Source organism: Cydia splendana, chromosome 2 (assembly GCF_910591565.1).
Source record: "Cydia splendana chromosome 2, ilCydSple1.2, whole genome shotgun sequence".
Classification (NCBI taxonomy): Eukaryota; Metazoa; Arthropoda; class Insecta; order Lepidoptera; family Tortricidae; genus Cydia; species Cydia splendana.
Genome location: NC_085961.1, coordinates 25,123,686 through 25,140,646, shown reverse-complemented (window position 1 = coordinate 25,140,646; position 16,961 = coordinate 25,123,686). Strand labels below are relative to the sequence as shown.

Here is a 16,961-nt window from a genome sequence, read left to right as displayed (position 1 = left end):
GGCACAACATTGGCATTTGACATAAGTTTCGTCTTGTCCATGTTCATTTTCAAGCCCATCCGTTGTGAAACTCGGTTGAGGTCATCGAGCATCATGCTGAGTTCCTCCATCGACTTTGCCATGACTACGATATCGTCGGCAAACCGAAGGTGAGTGATGTATTCGCCTTTGATGTTGATGCCAAGTCCTTCCCATTCCAGGAGCTTGAAGGCGTCTTCCATTACGGCAGTAAACAGTTTCGGAGAGATAACGTCTCCCTGCCTTACGCCTCTTTGCAATGGAATCGCCCTCGTGCTCTGCTCCTGTACTCGGACCGACATGGTGGCATTATTATACAAACACTTATTATACAAAAACTTGTAATAAGCTGTCTTCAGCGTCCTATGCATTATCTAGGTTGGCTCCCAGTCTGTCTATAGATAATTTAAAAAAAGCATACTATGGATACTTTAATTCCATTCTAACCTACGGAATTGATTTGTGGTGTACCGCAGCCGATCGTGACAGGATATTCAAAATCCAAAAACGTGCCATCCGGGTTATTGCTAAAAAACCTGTTGAATACCCGGCACAAGAACTATTTAAAAAACACAAAATCTTAACTTTGCATAGCATTTACATCCTTGAGGCTTGCAAATACGTCAGACTGAATCTAAGCTCATACATGACCACCGCGCAGCGTCTCGGCTGCGACGCGCGCCGCCGCCCGCACCTGCTGCTTGTGCCGCGCGCCCGCCTAGCCAAAACTCGCAAGTCGCTCGCTGTGTTTGGCGTTAAAATCTATAATGCTCTTCCAGCAGATATTAAAAATTCACCAAACGATGCAATCTTTCTTAAAAAATTAAAAGAATATCTTCTAGGCATGGCCTTTTATAGCATTGATGATTTTTTCGAATCATAGAATGTCATCACTAATCCAAAAAATATAGGTAAAATTTGTCAGTAAATAAGAACAAAAAACTACACTCATCCTTTTCTTTTGGGTGCTAGTACTAGTGTAAGACAAAGATAATATGATTCTCTCTGACAATGTTTGAAATGAGACAATTAAATGCAAAAATTAATGTAAATATATAATATTCAGACAATATTAATATCAATATGTAATAATAATTAATCAGCAAATACCTGAAATGTAAAATAACAGTTGGATATTGTACATATATTTATTGACTTGTAAAATGATTGCCTTTTACCAATAAAACATCTGAATCTGAATCTGAATCTGAATCTGAATCTGAATCTGAATCTGAACTTCAACACTTCAATGTACCGATAGTCAATATGGCATCGCTGAAGAGACAAGCACCGCCCATGTCTCCACCGAATTGAAGGCTTTCTCATAGTCCACAAACGCTAAGCATAATGGCAAGTTATACTCTTCGGTCTTCTGTATAACTTGCAGCAGCGTATGGATGTGGTCTATGGTACTATAGCCTTTTCGGAAACCGGCTTGTTCGGGAGGCTGGAAGTCATCAAGTCTGTGTTCGAAACGGTTCGTGATGACCCTTGAAAACAGCTTATAGACATGGCTCAGAAGCGTGATGGGTCTGTAGTTCTTCAATAGGTTGTTATCACCTTTTTTGAAGAACAACACCACCTCGCCTCTATTCCATGTTTCAGGCGTTATGCCCTCGGACAAGGCGGAATTAAAGAGCTTCTGGAGTAGACATGTGCGCCGCGCCGCCGCGCCGCCGCCGCCGACGATTTTTCCACGCCGCCGCCGCCGATAAATTTGACCGGCGTATAATCGGCGTGGGAAATTTTGATACCTATCGTATCTCATTCCATGTTGCGAGATAGTGTCAGAGATATAATTTAAAGATTCTTATGCTTTTTCGCTTATTATTTGCCAGTGAACCAAATTAGCATCATTTTTGTCGTTGCGGTGTTAGTTGTGATAACGATTTAGCGTTAATATAAACAAGATCTAGTTTCTGGATCTCAAGTTATTATTTGATATTTTATCGCACAGCTTTTTTGTAGAACGCATTTTGTTTTACATCAATAGTCTCTTGATTGTTAATTTAATCAGTGAACTAAAGTCAAGAAAATAGCAGGTTTATATCCTAGGACATATACATGCTATTTTCTTCTTAGAATCTCCAGCAAGCTGTCACCACGATCACAATTGCGTATTTTATGATTTCTCGTATGATGCTGGTGACACGCATAAGGGTCATAATTTTATTTATGATAGATATGATTTGATTTATTTTAATACTTTATTTGATTTATTTAGCACATAATATACAATTTCATTTAAAATTACACACGATCAATTCATAGTAATTTTATTGTGATTATCAGCTTCTTTTACTTAACAATATATTATATTTCAATCAAAATTATAAAAGTCAGGATAAAGCTTCGTAATAAGCTATACCTAAACAATTATACCTACTTATAGGAACTTAAATCACCAAGTATCATCACTAAGCTAGCAGTAAAGAAAACAAGGTAGACCTTAATATTCCATAAAACGGGACACTTCAAAGCGCGATTCTGTTGAGCGAATCAACCTGCCAGAGACGTTTACTTACGAAAACGATGACATCTTTATTCTAACATACATTTCTGTTAAACTTCAGTTCAAAAATGTAGTAGATGTAGATGTAGTTCATCATTATTTCGTAACAAATCCTAGGTGAGGCGACAGCGGCTAGGAAAAGTCAATATAGATTTAAGACTTAACTTATAAAGATTTTTTTTGTGTTTTATTTGTATTCCGCTTACAAAGTAAGTAAAACTACTGCCTAAAATGTATCCTTTTTATTTTCATATTTAAACATACCGTTGGTAACCGTTAGGTTGGTATTGGTCATAAATGGTTGCCAAGTGACATGATGGGATATAATTTTCGGCAATAATTTAGAAAACACACATAATATGTTTTGGATAGCCTAGTAAATACTCAGAAAGCTTTAATGTAGAGTTTCTACAGCCACGTTCTGATGCAGTATCAAAAATTATGCCACACCGATTTCACGCCGATCACGCCGCCGCCGCCGATCAAAAAATCATCGGACGCCGCCGCCGATGATTTTGCCATCGGCGCACATCTCTATTCTGGAGGACTTTAAGTACCGGTGTTCCACCCGCTCTCAGAAGCTCTGAAGTGATTTCGTCTTTGCCCGGCGCCTTGTCGTTCTTAAGCTGCTTCAGGGCCATCCTAATCTCGTACAGACTGATGTCCGGGATATCTTCGGTATAATGTCGGGACAGCTTGGCTCTTGGACCTCCTACCAAGCTGTCAACGGGCTTTGCGATCGAAGTGTATAACTGTCCATAGAACCTCTCGATCTCACCTAAAACCTCCGCTTTGCTCGACGCTATGCTGCCATCTTCCCGTTTCAGCTTTGTCAGCTGGCTTTGCCCAATAGACCCTTGCTTTGCTTGCGTTGCTTTGTCCTTTGCGAACACTTTGGAGCCTTGGTTTCGCTCAATAGTCTCTTTAATACGGTTAGTGTCCTTGCGACATGATCTGCGTCTCTTTAATACGGTTAGTATTAAAGAGACGCAGATCATGTCGCAAGGACTTAGATATACGTCTATTGAGCTGCCTATATGACTCCACGTCATCGGGAGACTGCAACTGTAGCGAGCGTCGTTCAGCCATGAGGTTTAAGGTTTGCTCGGTCAATTTCTGAGGTCTATCTTTACGGCGGGGTCTAAAAAACTTAGACCCTACTGTGTGGACAGTTTCCACTAGCCCGTCGTTGATTTCGTCCACTGAAGCCAAGTTCTCTAGGCAAGCAAAGCGGTTAGAGAGCTCGAGTTGAAAGCTTTCGGGGTTTTGAACATGGGCTCGAGTAGGTCGGAGCGTAGACTTCATCAGGCTGGACCTTTCAAGTTTAATATTGATATTCAGTGTGCCTCTTACGATTCGGTGATCACTACCGGTCTTTACCCTGTTGATCACACATAAATAATAAACATAAAATTTCCTACAAGAAACATGTAGAACACTTTTCGCTAGGATCAATATTTAAAAAGACAAAGCAGCCGGTAAGTTAATTACAATCAATTTTAAAGTCCCTTTTTAGTTTTTTGTAAATAACTCGTAAACGGTGTCCCATAGCAAAATAGGTTTTATGAATAAATAATCTACATAAAATTTCCTGCAAAAAACATCTGAACACTTTTCTCTAGGATCAATATTTAAAACGATATTAAAGGAAGAAAGTTCATTACAATCAATTCACATGTCACTTTTTTTAGTTTTTAGGGTCCCGTACCTCAAAAGGAAAAAACGGAACCCTTATAGGATCACTCGTGCGACTGTCTGTCTGTCTGTCCGTCTGTCACAGCCCATTTTCTTCAAAAGTACTGGACCAATTAAGTTGAAATTTGGTACACACATGTAAATTCGTGACCCAAAGACGGACATCTTACGTAAACAAATGAATTTTAAACATGGAGGCCACTTTTTAGCCAAGGGGGGTTAGTTAACATTAAGAACCTATTTTGCTATGGGCCACCGTTTACGAGTCATTTACGAAAAACTTAAAATAGGGACCTGGAAATTGATTATAATTAACTTACCCCCTTTAATACCTCATTAAATATTGATCGTAGCGAAAAAGTGTACAAAACCTTTTTTGTGGACAATTTTATGTTCAATATTTACGTATAATATTTTTTACAACTGCCCCCGTTGCAACCGTTTACGAGTTATTTACGAAAAAAAAGCGACCTGTGAACTGAATGTGATTAACTTTCTTCCTTTAATATCGTTTTAAATATGGATCCTAGAGAAAAGTGTTCAGATGTTTTTTGCAGAAAATTTTATGGAGATTATTTATTCATAAAAACCTATTGTGCTATGGGACACCGTTTACGAGTTATTTACAAAAAACTAAAAAGGGACTTTAAAATTGATTATAATTGACTTACCGGATGCTTTGTCTTTTTAAATATTGATCCTAGCGAAAAGTGTTCTACATGTTTCTTGTAGGAAATTTTATGTTTATTATTTGTGTAAAATTTGTTTTTGCTATGAGTCATACTTTTCAAATTATTAACGAAAAAATAAAAACAAGGAACCTTAGAATTTATTATAATTAACTTTCCCTCTTTATTATCTTTTTAAATATTGATCCCTGCTAAAAATGTACTAAATCTTTTTTTATTGAAAATGTTGTGTCGATTATTAACGTTTAACATTTTTTTTATATTGGCCACCGTCTACGAGTTATTTACGAAAAACTAAAAAAAGAGACCTTCAAAAATTGATTATAATTAACTTTCCCGCCTTAATATCTCTTTGAATATTGATCCTAGCGAACAATTGTACGGAATCTTTCTTGTAGGCAATTTTATGCAGATTACTTATGTTTAAGAAAATTTTTGCTATGCGCCACCGTTTAAGAGTTATTTACGAAAAACTAAAAAAAAGGGACCTTTAATATCAACTATCTCACTTCCAGTCAAGAATTCGATCAATCAACCGGCAATTTCGGATTCAGCGGGGTCTAATTAGGTTAAAAAAACCCGGTTGCCCGGTTAATATGTTTTGCCAGTCGAAATCGATTTTTACAAAAACATGATCAGTCAAGTATACACTCATATTGTATACATATAATTAATAATTATTTAGGTACACTCACCGACCTCACCGTCTTACCTACCATTTTTAGGGTTCCCTACCCAAAGGGTAAAACGGAACCCTATTAGTAAGACTCCGCTGTCCGTCCGTTCGTCCGTCCGTCTGTCAGCAGGCTGTATCTCACGAACCGTGATAGCTAGACAGTTGAAATTTTCACAGATGATGTATTTCTGTTGCCGCTATAACAACAAATACTAAAAAGTACGGAACCCTCGGTGGGCTCAGTGGGCGAGTCCGACTCGCGCTTGTCCGGTTTTTAATTTCATTAAGTACTCATCAAAATTCGAATTTACTAATAAATCTTTTTCAATATTAATTGCCGAACTAAAAATCCCGGAACTGACGATTCAGAATACCGATGTCGTCAGAATAAGGACGTAGACGTGCTGCGCGGGAATGGTGCGGTGCGCCGCGCGGGGCGCCCGCCTGCCCGTTCTACCACTCGTCTGCTTCACCCCCTTGAAAACGTAAAACTCGAGTATAAGAGCGCCTTAAATATTCTATACACTTTTTCGCTAGGATCAATCTTCTTCTCCTTCAACCTAGCGTTTTAGCTAAGCGTCCGGTCTTCAGCATCCTCTGGTGTGAGTAGATTTTAAGTTGATTACTTATGTATCAGAACATTTTTTGGTACAGGCCACCGTTTACGAGTTATTTACAAAAAATATTAACAATTGATCATATTTAGCTTAATACCTTAAATATTTTTTTAAATACTGATCCTAGCGAAAAAGTGTATAGAATATTGAATGTAGACAATTTTACGCAGATTACTTATGTATCAGAACATTTTTGCTACAGGTCACCGTTTACGAGTTATTTATAAAAAACTACAAAGGGATCTTTAAACCCGATGACTGATAAGTTCATCAGCGTCACATAACATAAATTGACCTCCGCATTGGATAGACAGCAACATTGAATGTTCCAGTAATCAAAGAAACTTAATTGCTAAATTGGAAATCAAAATAACTAAACTGGGCCAGAATCCCCAATTTTAAACTACTACGTTTTGTGCTCATCGATGTTAGTGTCGTAAGCGCCATCGACAATAAGGTCCCTTTTCATAGATAATACCACATATTTTCCCAATGGTTTTCTTCCGCAATCGCCTATTTTTAATATTTTTAAATTAATATTTTCCTTATAGTTTTCGTTCTTTTAAATATCTAGGATAATATTTTCTTGTTACTGTATGTTAATAGTGTAGTAATTATATTTGTTACTTGTAGGTATTTCACATACAACAAATATCAAAAACACTAAAATTAAAACATAATCTAAAAAACTGCAAGTAAAAAACCAAACGCTGTCAGCCAATAACTCTAACCTACCTATCTCTGGGAGCAGATTCGTTTTTAGGGTCATCAAAAAAAAAAAACCCTAACCTACCTATCTCTGGGAGCAGTTTCGTTTTTAGGGTCATCAAAAAAATAACCCTAACCTACCTATTTGAAAAAAAACTGGTTATATAAACATAAGTGGAAATTGACTCCTGGAACAGCCATGCCCTTGAACTAAAACCGCTAACAAAATGTTCAAACAAAAACTCAAACGAATACGCTTACCTCGCGCTTCGCGCTCGGTTGATCAATCAGCAATACGATGTTTAAGTGCAAAAAATAAATAAAAAAAATTGCATTTACTGGGGATCGAACCGGGTACCTATCCCATATCCTTGCTTATAAGCGTCTTTCCAACTGCGCTATGATAGCATTTAGATGAGCTGACGAAATTTGGTTACTTATTCTCGAGTAAGAATTTAAATATCTAATCTAAAGAGAATAAAGTGTATAGGGGACGTGCATGAACTATAGGGGGCAGCACAGGAGCCGTCAGATCTTTGGCGCGAAGCGTAGATGTGTAGTTTATGATTCCGATGTAGCCCACGAGATGGCAGAACCTACTAATGCACAAGGAAACGTACTTACGAGAACGGTAGATGGTAGCACTTGCTTTGGCAATGTACATGTGCACATATGTTTCCGATTCAGGCCACAAGATGGCAGGCCCTCCAACGCGCACGGTCCCTATAATGGGCGTGCGTGAACTATAGGGGGTAGCATAGGAGCCGTCAGATTTTTGGCGTGAGGCGTAAATGTGACGTTTATGCTTCCGATGTAGCCCACAAGATGACAGAACCTACTATGCATAAGGAAACGTACCTACAAGAATGGTAGATGGTAGAACTTGTTTTGGCAATGTACATGTTTCCGATTCAGGCCACAAGATGGCAGACCCTCTATGTAGTAGAGGGTTATTGTCATACAAAATTTTGTAGTCACAGTAAATTTGCTGCCATCTTTCGATACAGGATTAAAATGAAAATGAAAAAAAAAATCAATAAATGTATAAATGATTTTTTTTTTTTTAGAACGCCATATGATTTTGACCCATGTTCTTTTACTGATATGAGTAAAAATTGTTAAATATAAAATGGTGTCGCCATCTAGACGAGCATAGGCCAAAGGTATGGCGCCGTATATTCAAGAATCAAATTTTCTTTAAAGCGCAAAAAGCCATCATCTCTTGCAAAAAATAAACGAATGCGCTTAGCCCGCGCTTGATAAATAAAAAATACGATTTTTTTAATTTTTTCAAAATAAAAAAATAAAATATAAAACAACAATTGATACGAAATTTAAGTATAAAAAAATACAAAAAGTTATGTAGCAGCATACAATTACTGGGGATGGAACCAGGGACCTCCCTATGCAAACAAAAAAGCGAACGTTTGCAAAATGCGCCCTGATAGTTCTTACTAAAGCTGACGAAATTTAGCTACTCATTCTCAAGTAAAAACTAAATATCTAAATACCGCCGAAACCAGCGATACAAATTTTCTGAATTTTTGGCCATTTAATCTATAAACATATATCAAAAAGAAAAAACTCTTATGATATCGATACGACTATTTGTTTAGGCGACAGATATCACGACTCCGCCATTTTTAAAAATTTCCAAAAACCGGATTGACAAAAAAACTTTATTTAGTCATAGAATCTGGTCACAAAATTTCATGAGAATCGGTTAAGAATTGCGACCTGTAGAGGAGAACATCCGGAAATACAAAACTAAATATCTAAATACCGCCTAAACCAGCGATAATTTTTTTCTGCATTTTTTGCTATTAACTCTGTAAAAATGTCTCAAAAAGAAAAAACTCTTATGATATCGATACGACTATTTGTTTAGGCGCCAGGTATCACGACTCCGCCATTTTTAAAAAAATCCAAAAACCGGATTGACAAAAAATTTTTATTTAGTCATAGAATCTGGTCACAAAATTTCATGAGAATCGGTTAAGAATTGCGACCTGTAGAGGAGAACATCCGGAAATACAAAACTAAATATCTAAATACCGCCTAAACCAGCGATAATTTTTTTCTGCATTTTTTCCTATTAACTCTGTAAACATGTCTCAAAAAGAAAAAACTCTTATGATATCGATACGACTATTTGTTTAGGCGCCAGGTATCACGACTCCGCCATTTTTAAAAAATTCCAAAAACCGGATTGACAAAAAAAAAATATTTAGTCATAAAATTCGGTCACAAAATTTCATGAGAATCGGTTAAGAATTGCGACCTGTAGAGGAGAACATCCGGACATACGAAAGCAAAATGCCCGAGTCAAAACGTAGACCTTCGCTTCGCTTCGGTCAATTAACGTCGCGCGTCGTAAAAAATTACCTATTATTTTAATATTTTTGTAACAATTTTGGGGCAACACAACGCAACTTTGTAACAGACGAAATTCATCTATTCTAAGCTATTTACCTGCACATTTATAATACTGGGTTATGTATCGTAATTGAATATAATGTAAGCATTATATATATTGTAATGATTTATAAACCTAGATATGTGAACTTTTAGGGTGTTGTTGCAACACTAACATACTTAAAGGGAAAATTAACAATTGTATTTAGTACCTTAAGAGTAGTTAAGTGTAGTATATTCCTGTTATATATGTTTTAGTGAGAGCTGTTAAGGAAATAAGTGAATGTCCTTAGTGTGTCTCTGTAAACTTATCTCCTGCTCACTTATTTCTGTTTGCTTTCCAAATAAATAAATAAATAAAATATTACTAACTACAAGTGTGAAGAACACAGACAACGTAATATAACAGCCAAAACAAATCGTGCGTAAGCGCGCGAAACTAAAGAAATAACACGCATAACAAACTGTAAAGAATGTCTTTTGTTTCAATCTCTTCATCTCAATCCGTTTCAAATCTAACTACCTATCTCAAACAACATCAAGAGCGCGGTCTCGGTTTAATGTCTTTGTTTTACGTGACATAATAGATAAAATTGCTCAGGCTTTACGCCACCAGTTTATCTGATCTTTGGTAGCTTATTCCGTGCCTCGCCAGACAGATTACTGACCTACAAATGTTGTAATGCAAGTACTGTATCAACAATTGCTTTCATCTCGGTCTCACGCATCATATTAGGCAACTTGGACGCTCACTTTCAAAATCCTTTCGCTAACGCTACGTTAACTGTTTAGACAGGGGTACCCAAACTGTGCGCCGCGGCGCCCTGGTGCGCCGTAGACAGTAAGTAAAGATGGGTGCCGTGACGTAATCCTCCTCAACATGTTACCTATTACCTATCTAATTTGAAAAGCCTAGCCTGCGCCGGGGACTTAAAAAGATTGGGAAAATATTATGGGGTCAGCTTCGTTAAGTAACAGTACCTAGTCTGCGTTGTTTCCTCCAATGTCATCATAATATTGCATTGTCATCAGTGTTTTATGCATCACCGGAAGAGTAAGTACCTTATGCCTATTTTAAAGTAAATCCCGACTGAGGACGCACGTGACTAAGCAAACTATAGGTACATTAGGTACATATTAATAGTAGAGAAAGTATGAAAGTGGGGATGTTCTAAATATATTCATAATAATGATTTATAATATATTTTGAAATAAGCATAAAAAACAATATAAGTTGGGTATGGATGATCATCACAATTAACGACCCACTGTTATTGCTCCTCCTTACCGAAAGATTGCACTGGTTAGGTGTCCTCTCGACAACAAGGTAGGTATATTTTATAAGTCAAAACTTCGAATTAGGTATTTTACACTTCATCAGTTAGACCGAAACCATTAGCCTATGACAACTAGTAGTGTGATTATCGTCAACTCTAACCTCCCGCAGACAAGTGACGATCGGAGTAAAGGTGAAGAGGTTCATTCATAGCAGCTCACGGTACCATTTCAACTTAACACTTAACTCCTTAACACCAAGGTGTTAAGTGCCGGTGCTAGTAACAAGATGTGTGTTCATATCAGTTATACTCATATTTCGTGAACCATTTACGAAAATAACCTACATCATACGTCCAAAATTGCTTAGACCAGGTATAGTTATTATGTTTTCCGAATTATTTTTCGCATTGCACCCACATTCGAGAATTATTTCTGTTTTGCCCTATGGCTGACTGGTAGAGAATGCCTTAAGGCATTAAGTCCGCCATTTGTACTTATTTTTATTGTGCAACAAATTTAAATAACATAAATAATAAATAGGTGTGTCAGTCATCGTACAAAATAATACAAAAACGTTTATAATTTTTATCATATCATTTAGATTTTACTTTGTCGATGTATGAAATTTCTACATGCACGAAACATTAAGATAAAGATTAAAGTAAAATTTCCAGTTCCGGGTAAAATCAAGACCTTGAGTTGCGAGCTCTAGGAAAACACAATAGAAAATAAGGGTCACCTTTAGCTACGCAAGACTGAGTGCGTGGTTTATTTGCTGGACAAGCTTTTCAGAGTCAACAGCTTCTTGCAAATCACGTCACATATCCACAATACAAATATTTCTTGCAGTAGAAAGACTCTACATAGTAATTAATCTCGCCACGTCCAAAGAAGAGGAAAATAAGACCTGTAGCTTAAGATGATGTTTGTAATTGACGATTGTTGCTAAGCCTACTTTAAATAAAAACTATTTTCAATCTTTGAATCTGAATCTGATAATGATGAAAAAAAATGCTACTTCTGAAAAAACAAGACACACGTTGGAAATCATGGTAAAATTAGAAAGCAAAAGTCTTAAAAATAGAAAAAAAGCAGTTATTACTAATAGCACAATGCTAAAGCTAACAGAATATTAAATAAACATTGTTATCCAATGCACGTACGCACTTACTACAACTAAGACCCATAGATAAAGACAGTAAATACATGCATGCAGGCCAAAGTTGCTAAATGAACATTTGTGTAAAGTCAATATGCTGTCAATACGGTTCCATCTCAGCATGTGTATTGTGTATGTGTACCATAGCGGGTCACATGTTCTTGAATGGTTATAACGGTGTCCAGGCCATTACCGTGTTGACCTTCTTGTGGCGTTTGACCAGCAAACACTAGAAACAGCAGTCATTATTACTCTAGGGTTAATGGGAAATATCAACAACTGATTCGTAGTGCGGAACAAACAATAAAAGCAGGCCGTCTAAACTTGAAATGTGCTGAGTCAGGTCAGAAACTAAACGCGGGAATTACTACATAGATACTAAGATCAAGCGACTTAGGGGTCATTCATTAATTACATCACACGTTTAAGGGGGGGAGGGGGTCAAGAAAATGTGACATGTTGTGACAAGGCGGAGGGGGGAGTCACAAACTTTGTGACGTCACTTTAACATCATCAGTAACCGAAAATTTATTGTATTATTTTATTCGCTGTACAGTTAAATAACAAGTTTTTGGAACGATAATCGTTTTCATGTAGTTATTTTCTTTCATAATCAGCTTTGGGTTATAAAATTACTAATATTTTAAAAATATTTTGAGTACAAATTAATAATACTTAATTCGATTTGCTGATTACGTGAATATGTGACGTCACACCAGGGGGGAAGGGGTCAAAAAACCTTAAAAATCGTGTGACGTAATTAATGGATGCCTCTTATAGTCAAAGCAGTTTACTTATTTATTACAATATACTTACATAAAAATAACAACCCCGAAATATACTTTCCTCCTTATTAAGTATAAATTATGCGTGTAAGTACAAGTACACTTTACGCTGTCACTAAAAATCTTAATTTAATTTGAATCACCACAATGCTATAATTAAATCAAAAAGGAGTGAAAAGTTACGTACTTACATCTGATATATTAGAGCGGCTAAGGTGTTCCAAAATACCTGAACAAAGCCTCAATTATCAAGGCGTTAAAGTGCATTGTTCAGATATTTTTGAGCACCGCTCCGAAACATCTGATGGCGACCTCGGGTCACAAATTACGAATTACCGAATGACCGACTTACTTAGTAGAAGATTAGGTTCAAATTCGAGTTCGATATCCAATCTGTACGGTTATTATGGTCACATTATCTACATGACAGCGCGATATAGACAGTGTTCATCTCTTTCAATCTCGTGGCGTTAAAAAATGACAATTATTTTGTGACGTGGATAAAGCCATCCATAATTCGCCTGCTGGATAAGACACGGATGTTACTGTTTTGTTCTAGATGTCGTAACGAGTGTCGTTAGTTTGTTACGGAGTCGTCTGGTCCCACGGTATTGCCGGAAACCCCGTAATGAGATAAAAAATATGCACGGCTTCACGCCTCTTTACATTAACATTTGCCAGAATTTTATATTTGTGTTTTGTTTTTGGTCTAACACTGTAACTGCAACTGCACTGCACTGAACTGCACTGTAACTAGCAGCGTTTTGCCTATTTTATAATTGATAGCGTTTTTAAGTGATTGACAACTTTTATGTATAATTTTCCTTAATTCTCAAGTCAAAGGTTTGCTAACTGCTTTTTTATGGAAACTATAATTATAATCAGTGCGCAGTCAGCGTGCAACTCCCATGTTAGTTGCAGCTTAGTAGTACCTAACTACGTTTATGTCGGTTCTAAGGCAAATTTTTATTTTCTAATTTTCAAAACCTGGCAATTTGAATAAAAGTTCATTTCAAAATTAGGTACCTACTGATAGATCTAAATTACTTTTCACATCACCTATTCGGAAAAAGGTTTTTTCTTCCCTGCTAGGAGGGCTCAAAGTGGCACTTTTCTTCCCTGCTAGGAGGGATCAAAGTAACACTTTTCTGTTCTAGCACACTATTTTTAAATTTTTTTGCACATTATTTTTTTAGCTTAAATAATCTGTTTAAGCATCAGATTGTGTCAACACTAAGATTTTTTTATTTTCCTCATAGTTGATGTGAAAAGCATTATGTGTCACACGGTATCAAAATTATTTCGTCTTGGGCGTTAACATTTGAATCCCTCATTACGCTCAGATTCTACAATCGATGATCTATTGTAGAATCGATTCTTGCGATGGATTCTACAATAGAATCCCGAACGTAGTGAGGGATTCTAAAGTAGAATCCATCGCTTCATTCGAGAGTAAATGTACGCCCTTGACGGAAATATATCATTTTGATCCCTTGTAACACAAACTACTATAGTTCATGCAGTATAAAATCTAATCATTTCAACATGTGGCCTTACCTAACAAATCATAAGAAGATCGCTATCACATAGCACGCTAAAGACAGTTTATGTTACGAGTAGAGTAGACATAGTTACTAGACATGTGGCCAATTATCGTAAGTCTATACCCCGGGTAAGATTAAATTGCCCGTATGATTGGTATTCTGAAACCTCAGTGTTTTGATACTTCCTTGTCTGTTATACCTCGTGTTTATCGGTGACCTAGATACACCTGTGACAGTAAATCTTACGCAACGGTTGTAAGCAGTTAAGATGTTTGGAGGATATTTTACTTGTCATCAATATCACGACTTGATCACGACTATCAAATGAATAATAGGTATTACTTACCTATATCAGACCTATATGTATTACTCTCTAAAATCGATAAACTTGTTGTGAAATCGAAATCGAGACGTATACCAACTTTATATTGATATTCGCTGAAAAGTACAGCCACGCCTGTTTCAGTTGGTCTACGGTACACGCGAAAATAAAAAAGAATGTTACAGAAAATAATATAGGCTCAGATTTTGGTATGGACTGTATACCAAAATTGGTAAAAACGTGACATTTATGGGATATAAGTACCAGTATACCTAGGTCACCTTTATCGGTTCCTCACATACAGTTTTTTTATTAATTTTTAGCTCATTTGCTTTTAGTTAACAACCAGGGATCGGAAACCGGTATTTTTTACAAACCGTTTTCGTACATTGACCCCAAACTGTTATAATAATATTCTTGGTTTCAGTAACCGGCCGAAACTAGTGTTTGGGTTAGGTATCTATTGGGATTTAATTTATATGTATTAACTCCTTTAACTTGTCGCGTCTTTTAATAACATATGCGAAAGTACGTGGTTTTGCGGTCTGAAAACTAAACCACCTCAAAATGCACACACAACTCTAGTGACATGCGATGAATACTAGTAGGTCTACATGTATTACGAGTACCACATTTTCTGGACTAACTAAAAAAATTCACAGATTTCGTGCCTCACACGACTATCGAGCACATTGGAAATGAATCTACGGAATTCGTTGCTGCAAGATATGAAATTTTCTTGACAGCAGTTTGACGCGACGAGAGATGACCATAACAGCGTGTGCCTATGTTGCAACAAACCTGAGTTCCTTTAGGTACAGCCAGGGTTCAGCATCAGCTCTATCTTGGGTACTACTCGCCTAAGTGCTCATCGAGACGAGTCCGATGACCAAAACAGCGTGTGCTTATGTTGTATTAAACCCGAGCTCCACTAGGTTCTGCCAGGGTTCAGCATCAGCTATCTGCTAGCAGCCGCCAGCAACATGCCTCTACCTCTACCTCTACCTCTACCTCTACCTCTACCTCTACCTCTACCTCTACCTCTACCTCTACCTCTACCTCTACCTCTACCTCTACCTCTACCTCTACCTCTACCTCTACCTCTACCTCTACCTCTACCTCTACCTCTACCTCTACCTCTACCTCTACCTCTACCTCTACCTCTACCTCTACCTCTACCTCTACCTCTACCTCTACCTCTACCTCTACCTCTACCTCTACCTCTACCTCTACCTCTACCTCTACCTCTACCTCTACCTCTACCTCTACCTCTACCTCTACCTCTTCGGTTTCGAGTCCGCGAATTTGGATGCGTCGGCGATTGCTGAGCAGGCGACCGCCGACCCGCGCCCCGCCGCCCGCCCGTCACCGGAGACGCGCACGTCACGCGAGAGTACGTTGACCCCACAACGTTCCTACGCTGCCACTGCCGCTAAGCCGCCTGCTGTGTCCAAGTCTAAGCAGCGGCCGAAGAAAGGGGTGCAGAGCCTTCGTGAACCTGTTCACAAGGATCGGTCACAGCTGACTCTAAAAGAGTCGGGATGCGACAGAGATGGCTTCAAAAAGGTGGAGAGGAGAAAGAAGTCAGCTCGTCCGAATCAGTGCGGTACCGCACCGACTGGACCTAACCATTTGCTGCGTCCTGCAACACCGACGACGCTGCTGTATGTGTCCCGATTACACTACCTTACGAAGGTCGAGGAGATCGTGAAGTATGTACGAGCCAAGTCCGGATTCATCCTGAGGGTCGTGAAGTTGGAATCTCGACACAGTGTGAATTTTAATTCTTTTGTGCTGAGCGTTCCGACTGAACATCTAGCGACCTTCACCAAGGAGGAGTTTTGGCCGAAGGGTGTCAAGTTCCGGCGGTTCCGCGGCCGGCTCCCTGACACTGCGGGGTTGCGAACTGCATCGCAGCCATAATTGTGTTTTTAGTTTTAAGATATATTTTGTAATAATATGTATGCTAGTTTTAAGGTATTTATCTATGGGCCAATAGTTGCCTGAAAATAAATGTTTTCATTCATTCATTCATTCATTCATTCTACCTCTACCCCTACCCCTACCCCTACCCCTACCCCTACCCCTACCCCTACCCCTACCCCTACCCCTACCCCTACCCCTACCCCTACCCCTACCCCTACCCCTACCCCTACCCCTACCCCTACCCCTACCTCTACCTCTACACCTCTACCTCTACCTCTACCTCTACCCCTACCCCTACCCCTACCCCTACCCCTACCCCTACCCCTACCCCTACCCCTACCCCTACCTCTACCTCTACCTCTACCTCTACCTCTATCTCTATCTCTATCTCTATTTCTATCTCTATCTCTATTTCCACCACCACAAGAATGCATAGATTGTCGAATAGTGAACACGTTATCTACGCCCGTCTCAAACAGGATAGATAGAGTTAGACCAAGAAAAATCTGCAGCTATTTTGATAGCCCACGCAGTGCAAGTGTTATTCTGCCGTCATAATCCCGATAATTCACAACAAACACCGATAACGAACTCTGCGAAACATGAAGTCATAAATG

At 38.2% G+C, this 16,961-nt stretch overlaps 1 protein-coding gene across 1 annotated transcript in view; it reads left to right on the top strand.

The window, feature by feature from the left end:
- Positions 1–16,961, top strand: part of LOC134805990 (peroxidase) — a 58,904-nt gene that overhangs the window by 19,294 nt on the left and 22,649 nt on the right. The gene's annotated exons all lie outside the window — the stretch shown is intronic.